This window comes from Amblyomma americanum, chromosome 1, assembly GCF_052857255.1.
Source record: "Amblyomma americanum isolate KBUSLIRL-KWMA chromosome 1, ASM5285725v1, whole genome shotgun sequence".
NCBI lineage: Eukaryota > Metazoa > Arthropoda > Arachnida > Ixodida > Ixodidae > Amblyomma > Amblyomma americanum.
The window spans coordinates 373,377,353-373,387,429 of NC_135497.1; the positions used below are offsets into that span (position 1 = coordinate 373,377,353).

At 43.6% G+C, this 10,077-nt stretch overlaps 1 long non-coding RNA gene across 1 annotated transcript; it reads right to left on the reverse strand.

Annotated features, from left to right (window-relative positions):
- Positions 1–980: 980 nt before the first annotated feature.
- Positions 981–5,627, reverse strand: LOC144101239 (uncharacterized). Its single transcript, XR_013307968.1, has 4 exons — positions 5,425–5,627; positions 4,947–5,017; positions 1,282–1,388; positions 981–1,155 (listed from the first exon to the last, which is right to left on the reverse strand). It is a non-coding gene; the product is annotated as an uncharacterized LOC144101239 (long non-coding RNA).
- Between the last annotated feature and the right edge of the window lie 4,450 nt (positions 5,628–10,077).

A 10,077-nucleotide genomic window follows, 5' to 3' on the forward strand; every position in this document is an offset into this window, starting at 1 on the left:
CTTTAGCCAGCATGTCATGAAATGTACCATAGTTCTGGTAGCTGTAAAGAGTATACAGCTGATCCGGCCTTTTGATATGTGAACAGTAACCCTCAATGACCACCAGGCTGAATACTTTCAAGAGGCTGTTCTAGTAACAAGACTGCAGTGAAACACTTAGCAAGTTATGCGGGCGTAATAATGCAAACCGTTAATCTGAGAGTTCCCTACCACGCAACTTTGTAGTAACTCCTAAATTGTTGCAATCGAATGAAAAAAAGGACTGCCTATTATATAAACAAAAGTCAAGAGGCTGCAATGTAAGGCCACGACAGAAGTGCTGCAATACAGCAATAGTGATACAATGTACACTTTAAGCAACACAATGAAACATGATCTTTTATCCTTAATTATCAGAATTTAAATATTTGTTTTCCTTGCTCTCTTCCAAAATTAAGTTTAGATCGTGAAAGCGCTCGAAAAGACAAGGATACAGAAAGAGATTTCCACACAGTGCGCTTACTTCCAGTGTCTTTTTGAGCACATCCACTATCTAAACATGGTAACCCAACTAGTTTAAACGCTGTCGTTATTCCAATATTAAGCCTTTCACAAAGTGGGAGCCCCTTTCCCCATACAAGGTGCACCATAACTAATCCAACACTTTTTTCATGATATGTTTTCTCTGAGAATAAACACTGTTTGAAGATTTTGCAATAGTACTTGTCTTTTCGATTCTACGAATGTATCATGCAAGTGTTCAATGAAATGACCATCTGCCTATCTTGATCATTGCTCAAAATCAGGGTATAATGCACCATGAAGGGCAGGCTCTGCTTGATTTTTATGTTTTCCTAACGAAGCATGTATGTGCAACCCTTCTGCTGGCTTGTATGCTGCAGGTTTGTCTAGCTAGGCGAACTGTGGTTTTGCTATAAAGATGAAATGGTACTTTGGAAGTGAATGGTTTTCTAAAATGCATTCAACATACATACCGGGGCTTTAACAGCACCTGGTGTAAGCAACATCAGTGGGGGGACTGCAGGAGTGGCCTAGTGGTCCGAGCATCTGCCTCGCAAGCGGTAGGTGTGGAGTTCGATCCCCAGTGCCATCGGGTAACCAGCGGTGATACAATGGGTCGTTTCAATGGCCAGTTTAAAACTTGAAATAACCATGCTGCAATATATACAAAAAATTTGTGTGCTCTCTCTTACATGACATAGTTAATCATATCATCGTGTTGGTAGTACACAAAATGCATGTGTGGAACATATACATGCACTGTTTTTGTTCACATCTTACCTGCTATGTGCTGTTATGGCATGTTATGTGCTGGGAAAGCAACAGGTAGTGAGCAATGTTGTGTTGCAGCCTTTCTTCTGATGGAATTTGAATCATGTGAGGTGCAGCTGAAAGAAATTGTTTCATACATAAGTATATTTCATGTAACACAACAAAAAGTGCACAGCCCCATCATGAGTTGTGGTTTAAACTAACAGCGAGCTTTTTACTACCCTATTTAACATATGATGCAAGTCAGTGATGCTGGAGGCACAAAACTAAATACTGTGAGGTAACAAGAGCTAATATGGACAATTATGCCTTTAAGAGATATTGTCAATATATATTTTTCTGAATGAACTAAAGTTATCCTTAGAAGCATTCAGAGGAAGATAATTTTGCTAAATGCCTTTTGCCAGAATAGGCCTTTTATGAACCAGTTGCAAATGAAAAGAATAACTTTAAGACCATGCTATGCATGGTCTAACGCCAAAGTAGTTGCATACAAGCAGTATACTATGCCCCTAGTTTTATGGTGGGCCTGTACTGCACAATTTTCATGCAAGGTAGTGGAAAGTATGTGCCATGAAACAGACCTCTGCTTGCTGAAACTGGCAATTAAGTACTGGGTTTTTAAGGCAGGAAAAAAGTTACATAGTTCCTTCTGCAGGTTTTGAACTTCAGGTTAGTTATTTGAAAAATATCAATCCCTGAACTGCAATGATTGAAGTTTTTAGCAAATAACATTTCCATTGTAACAGTGGAAACGCTCTTTTATATGAGGAACGACTTTTCAAAAGCCTGCGTTTCATGGTGGCTGTCAAGTAGCCCTGATAAAGAGAAACCAGTCACGACACACAACCAAGCCCCCGTAGCACATTTTCAACTATACCCTCATGATATAGCTTTAAAGTAAGTGTTAAGCAATACAAATACAAATCCCTTGATTTCCTTCATGATTTATCACTGGTGTATACATACAAAAATAACCGTACAAGATGTGGAGTGCATGGTACAAAGAGAGTAGGCAGATGGTTTCTTGACACTCAAAAAGTGAACAAGGGAAGGAAAAATCTCAGGGTGCTTGCCGTTTCGACAAGACAACTTGTTTTCGTCTGGGGTCAACATATACAGAGGAAACTTAGAATCAAGTACAGGGTTGTCCACTCTTAGTGCGAACACGCGAGCACATGGCTGTGCTCTTTGGGCCACTGTGTCTGACATTGCCACACATCGAAGTGTAACATGACACGAAGCACCACATCCAGGTGCATCTCCTCTTGCGCCATTTTGCAGCGATGAGTGGCTGCGCCGCACACAGTCGACCTCTAAAGAGTGCGGCCATGCGCTCACATGTTTGCACTAAATGTGGCCAGCTCTGTACATTCCGGAATTGGCATAATTATTTGAAAAGGCCTTGCACATGGTCAGAGGTTTCCCAACCCACACTTTCCCCCTCCTTTCCTGCTTTCTTTAATTTATCGTTATACTTTAACCTTACGCCCTGCACCTCCTGACATCACTTCTCGGAACCTTGGCTGCCATACTCCTCCCCCTCCCCCTTCTTTTTGCCTTTTCTCCGAACCTGCCCTCATTTTCTCTTTTTACTTCAAATTATTTTGCCCCCCACCCCCCCTGGTATTTTATTCTGCCATGCTCCTTAATTCCTTTATCCTATTTTTTCAGGAAAAGGCAGCCAGCCATACCAAGCCACCTGTTGTGGCTGGACATAAAGCCATTCAAGCCCACTATCCACACTCCATACCCCGAGATTCGTTTCTACTGAATTGGGCTTTTTTGTTTTCACAGTTTTGCAGGTCAACCGGTTAATCTTCTTTAGCAGCTATCATGCCTGGTCAAGGTTCATGCTCCCCATCGTAACGCCCTTCCCATATCGCACCCTCGTCCCACACAACAGGCCTTTCGCCTCGAAGTGAAAACCTTATTTAAACCCCACCAATGATGAACACTTTGCCAGACAAAGACAAGTCCTCTTGTCGAAACGTCGGCAAGCACCCTGAGGCTTTTCCCTTCCTTATTCAGTTTGTGAGATACCAGGGACAGGTGTTCAAGCAGCCATACCACACTAATACCCCTGTCACACGGGCACCGCAAAGGCCTTTGAGAATCATATCCAAAGGCGTAAGGAGTGCAGCTACCCGGTACAAATGTTGCGCCTTTGTCGCTAAGGGCCTTGGAGGCGAAGGCGCTCAACCGAGACCTTCGGAGCCCAAAGACGCGGCATTCGAGAAGCTGTGATCGCAGTACCATCCAAAGTCAAAAAGTAAAAGCAATAAAAAAATACATAAGGTAATAATGTTTGAAAACATTTTTTTCAAATACGAAAGGTGTGTCTGGCTTTGGTTTTTGTACGGGTGTTTATGTTTTATGTTCAAATTTCAAGACAGTGAAAGTGTTGCGGCAACACCGAGCGCCCATGGAGGCCAAGGCAATACACGTACAAAACCTGCTCCTGCTGATGAGAGTAGCTGTTGCAGTACTTTTAAGGAAGCAATCAGAATAAAAAATTGTCAAAGCTCAACGAATGAACAGAATACACCACTTTAATTTTAGAACACTCACTTCAGCCACCTCGAGTATAGCAGCGGGTGCTAAGCCTGAATGACTTTCACCTTTGGGCTGCACTGTGTAGCTGCATCGCTGCTCCTTTAAGCTTTCGCTCCTTTGGTGAAAAATGGTGCCTTTGCTGGAAAGGCCTTCGAGGAATGCCATGTGACAGGGGTATAAAGCACATTTTTTACTGACACGAAAGACTCAGTGCCTTTAGTTCTGACAACATTCTGAATCAGGCTTTGGTGGCTTAGCATATCAGAATACTGGACATGACAAAAATCAGCTAATTAGTGAGGGCTATTATTTGCTATAGGTAAAATTATAACATTCTCCTAAAATAATGAAAAGAAACCACTAGCACTGACATCAATGTACAATTTGGCTGTAACATACTGACATGACAATCTAGTTAAATGTAAATTCTCTTTTCGCAGTTCAAAACTGCATGCATTATTTCTAGAAAGCGCGAAAACAGAAGCTCATACATAGTGCCAAAGAAAAGAGTGCATAATAGTACCACTTATGAGGAGTTTATCGGCAACTGCAATGAGCAAGGCTATGTTAATGGCAATCCAGAGTTATGCGTCTTACGAGCGCATGCACTTGGGAGGTGATAGCAGCTGTGGACGCAGCTGTCCATCGCAGTTTTCAGTCTGTCGAGATAACACATGGGGTAAGGTATTCCCTGTTTTGCTGCCGAAGGCAAAACCGTCAGCGAGTGGAGTTGCCTTGCTATTTATTCACTGTCAATATCTACTGCTCAATGTGAAGGAAACTAGGGCATAAAACATACAGCATTTCATATTATGCTTTGGCCAAATGCAGTGAGAATGAAACAGACTAGAGACTTGTCTTATGACGTTTGCACTCTTTACTTTGCACCAAAGGAAAATAAATTTATGTACAGTTGACCTACTGCTTGCCACAGTCCTAGAAGAAATGAATCCAGGTCTCAGAAATTCTACCGAGAGAATACTGATGCTGCATGTGCATTTCTCTGAACTGTTCTGAAATATGCAGAAGTTACCAATTTTTTTACTACCTGATTACATACTGTAATCTTTGCAAGGAATATGAGGTTAACGGACTGGGAAAAATGTCAGGAATGGTACCTTTGGTACTGGGCACTTGGACAAACAAATGACCCACTGGGCGTCCCCAGGAGCTCTGCTACCAGGCACCCCTGGCAACAGTAGTCAATTTTCCAGATCCAAAGGAGCCATGCGAATGATTGCCGAAAAGTCAAGTTTAAGGACAGCAGACGCATGAACACAAAACAGTTTTCCAACTTTGTTTCAGTGTGATAAATGGTTTCAAATGTCTAGACTATATCTGGTAGTACACAAATTATCAGAACACCATCTCCCGCTCAGAATCATCTCAAAACACATTCGACACGCAGTACCAACATGGACAGTTCGTGCTTAATTGAATCCAAAAGTTTACGCTGATCGACCAATATTACTCTAAATAGAGACAGAAAGCGCATGCACGTTGTACTGATGTTATCGTGAACATAACATGCGACGAGACGCAGGGTTACAATACAAACAAAAAACCGCTTTCAAAATTTGAGAACAAAAGGCTCACCTTCTCACAAGTTCGCCAAACCGGAGACGTTGCCGAGTGGCTGCCGCCAAAGTCACTCGCAATGCACAGAAACAATAAAAATGCAGTGCCGCTGACTTTCCTTGAGCAATTCCAGTCGACTGAACTTCCAACTGTTCGCACCGACTACCTCTGCAAGCATGTCTAAAAGTTAGCGGCGCAGCCGCGCCATTTGCAATTTACGGAGCAACACGAGAAATTCATAGCGCCATTCGCGTATTCGCGCTCAAGCTCACGTCGCTGATGTCGCAAAGGCGCACAACGGCAAAAACATATAAGATGTATTTAATTTTACGGTAGCTTTTTTAGCTGACAACCTGAATCGTTTGATATATTGTTTTTTTCTTTTCGTTGTATGAACGTTATTACCACCAGCGGCAGCGCAGCTTGGCCATGGCTAGCCATGGCGAAGTCGAAGCGCTAGCCGAGCCCGCAGTCGGAAACATGTGCGCAGTTAGCGCAGTGTGGAGTTGAATGAACAGGCGCTATGGAATGGGTTTTTGTTCTTCCGTGTTCGCTGCGTGCGTCCTGCGCGTTGCGTGTCTTTAGTATGTGTGTGTGTGTATGTGTGTGGCCGGAACGCTGCATTGGAGTGTACATACAACAGCTCGCTGTCCCGTGCGGCATCGGTGCGTAGTAAAACGATCATGCAGAATGTGCGTTACAATGCCAGTGGCCCTGCACGAAAGAGGAGACTTGAAGCCGAAGGAAAAGCTGCTCTCCCTCGTGGGACTGCAAGAATCTGGCGAGTAACAGTCGACGCGCGTTTCGGTGGATGATTCCGTTTACCACGCCAAAAAATTCAGCACTGGCCAACAGCAATGATGAACTGCTGCTGCATCATCACCTGTGTGATGTTTGTGACAAGCTTGTTGGATGTGAACGTGGCCATGAATGGTATTCGCCGAGCAGTGGCCCTCAGGGCGTGGCACCAGTGGATACCTGAAGACGATTACTGTTTGCCCGCGCCCTGGCGCCTCGCATTCAACCGAATGCTTTGGCGTTAATTATCTATATCTGAATTTCACACGTAGTTGGACTCGCAAATATTACAGCGTACAAACGTACCGTCGGAAGAGCACCCTTTTTCATTTTTTTAGGGAGGGGGTAGGGGAATTACCGTCTGCTCAAATTTAATGTCACTAATATTTTGAGCTTATTTTCTAAACAGGTGCCGTGGTGGCACTGTAAGCAATGCATTTACTGGGCAGAAGTTTATGTTGTGTTGGCACAAGGTTAATGATTGTCATTGTACTGTGGTGCCATGTTCAAACAAAACACATAATTGTACTCTCTTTGAAGAATGTCTAATGAGGTAATAAATTACTGAGCAGCGAGTATGCACTGTGGTAAATGCGACGAACGTTACTGAATTACTTCACACTTGTCATGTTCTGTTGTCGTTCTGATTACGTATGCCTTGGTGTCTGCTGCTTTCCAGTGTAGGGGTCGAGAGGCATGTCAAGCTCCACTTAGCAGCTTTTTTTCCTTCCACTCTCTACTGGCCAACGTGGTAAAATAAACTCAACATAATGCGTGATTGCTCAGACCTAGATTAGACTACCATTTCACTTATTTACTCTCAGGGCCAATTGGCATCGAAGAGAGGAGAGCAACTAACATAAATACATGTGTAGGCAGATTAATTAAAATGATTATACACAGCAGACTTGAAGGCATTGGATGCAGTGGTGGACATGACGAAGGCAGAGAAGATGTGACAGCTGGAAACGTAGAAAAGTGGAGATCTACGTGAGTTTGTACGCGACTTAAGGTGAACGCTAGCAAAAAATTAAGAAGGCGCAGAAGACTGAGGCCAGAGTTAAAACTGTAGTTTAACAGAGGAAAGCACCTCCCAGCAAGCCAAAATGTGCACATGCAAGCAGTTGTGTGTACACAGAACATAGAAAATGAAACTCCTTTTTGGACAGAAGGAAAGCTAAGGCACATTGCTTATTGTGATGTTGCTTAAAAAGTTGGTGCCTAGTTGTTGCCCTTCATATCTGGTCCTTCCACACCCAGCAACTGAAATGCCATCAAAAAGGAGCATCTTCAATCACTCTAATTACATGGGAGGTACACATCGCCAGATGTCAGAGGCTTGGCGTCTCATCTTGCAGACTAGCTAGTTTGGCAGATTTAAACTTTACCGCATGTAAGAGGCATGCGGTAGCCTTGAAGGGGAGTATTTCATAAGTGTTACAGCATATTGTACAGTGCTGGCATGCTTCATTATTTACATCACAGTAATATGCTAGCACAGGCTGGAAAGTTTCTAAGTGAACAGAAAAAAACAATGTTCATGCCATATCTTAGCCACATTCTTAGTATTGTATAAAAAGTGCAAATAAGGAATTCCTCATTTTTTGTCAGCTTTTTCTTTCTGTGCATTGATTTTTTGCAAGTTAGCAAGGTTCTACAGTCTTGTGTGCCTATCGGCTGTCCCCTTGTTTGTCAAAGGTACCGAGTACACAATGGGTCGTGTCAGTGCAAGCTAAGTAAACGATAGATAGAAAATTCGTGCTTTCAGAGTATTTCCAGAAAAAACTGCTATTATTTCCTACTCAGGATGGGGGAACAGCATCGATGGTGCACATCCTCCTTGTCACTGCAGCAATTATGGCTGCTCGCTGCTTTTTGGTGGCGTTTCATTTATCTGCAGGAAGAGCAGGCATGAATGGGCGGCAATAGGTACCTACTAAATTAAACATTGCATTGAGCAATATGTTGTTGTGTCGGTGCTTTTAAAAGTTATCCATGAAGGAGTTGGTGTTTTTGATTAATGGTTGTGTAGCAAAGATGTAACTGCTACATTGCACTGCATTCACAGATTTGTTTGCCCATGCTTTTGGTTTACTCAGTTGTTTATTTCCTTACCAAATGGCAGATGGAAATTCGGCTTTCAAATTGTGCACTTTCATCATGTTTGCAATGTACTTTCAGCTGGTGTTCAGTTTCACTTTGGAGAAGTTGTCCAACCATTGTCTGTGTCTAAATGTTTTCTAACAGTTGACCTCATTACGCAGCATTTCTCACAGGAAGCAAATGTTGCAGTAACATTTTTATTAAATGTTACTCTATCATGTGGCTAGCAATGTAGCGAAAAATATTTTCATCAAGTCAGCTTTTAACATTATAGCAAATTAAGGCCTTTGTTATTTAACGTTGCTCACAATTTGTACCAATCACTCAACCTTGAAGCAACGTAATGCGTTATCACCCTTCCTCGGCTCTTCATTGTGTTAATCACATTAGACATGCTCACGGTCGTTCGCCATGCTAGTTTGCGGACATTGTTGGCTAAGAGTAAACCAGACAAATAAAAAATCGGATGTCATGTGATGCCTATAGTCCGCGGGCCAGCAGTTCATCGTGTAAAAGTGGCGTCACATCATAAGCATCTTCTGTTTTTGCTGCCTTTAAGCAAGTTATTAGTGCATTTGGTGCAACACATAGTCGACGGGGTCAACCGTCCTGTCGTGTTAAGTTTTGATCCCTTAAATTGAATGTTTAGTATTTTTCCCTGCAACGACTACAGAGGAACACGGACGTTTCCTTCAATACTGGACTGAATATACGGTCATTCCCTACGTTTCATTGAAAGCAGAAGTGGTTATGTATTTAAAACGTACATAGTCTACGTTAGAGGTACGGAATTTTTTTACAGTGTATAGGCCGATGCGAAGGCGATCGACGCTCGGTGGGCTGGTCGGTAGGCAAATGCCGTCGCTGACGCACTTGTTTGTCACGCTGGACCGACGACGGCGCCAGCACGATCAACGACCGCGTATTTTAGTAATGTTAAGAGTCAGCATAGTGGGAACCAGGATAGTTTGGTAGGGGACTAGTTCGTATGACATTCTATAAACTTAAGAACTTTAAAACTTACTGGACCTGATCATGCTAGCCACGGCGACATACGCGATGTGCGCACACCAGCGAAGATGTGCTTTCAATCGGTGCCTGCGCATATAACCGATCGGCGAGGCCAGCGACACGGGCAGAAAACGCCGCACGACGGTGCCGCTCGTCGCTCGCCGCCGTCGCCTGGGCTTGTGCGGCCGAGCGAAAGCTTCACGCCCGGTGAAGAGACGGCCCGGAAAAACGGCGCTTGTGTACCTTACCGGTATCGAAAAAAGCGAAACGAGCGGATTAATATATCATGTCTTCACACTTTCTTGCTAATCAGTGAGGAACTTTTGCCATATTCTTGAATTTCGGTCGACGGTGGACCTGCTGGCCCCTTTCGTGACGAGGCCTATCGAGTACGCAGGATTCGTGTGTGCAATTTCGGCGATTGCGGAGAGCGAATTCGGAAGTTTTTGCACCTGCAAATAGCTCTAGAGCGTAGTTTTGGCTACAGTGCCCGCAAAGCGACGACTGCCTACATCGCAGGACGCGAGTACAATAAGGGGGAAGTGCCGATATGTGACCCGGTCTGCACAGCATGTGCAGAAGGCAGCCGGCAGCAGCCGTCTTTCGGCGTCGACTGTGGACATCAAATCTGGTTATCTTCATTAATTCAAGTAATGTCCGAACGTATTTAGATACAGTGATCTAAAATTAAATTTTGGCGACATAAGAGAAAGCAGATGCAATTAGCGGGAAGCGCAGGTATCCTACGTGAAGCGTTTC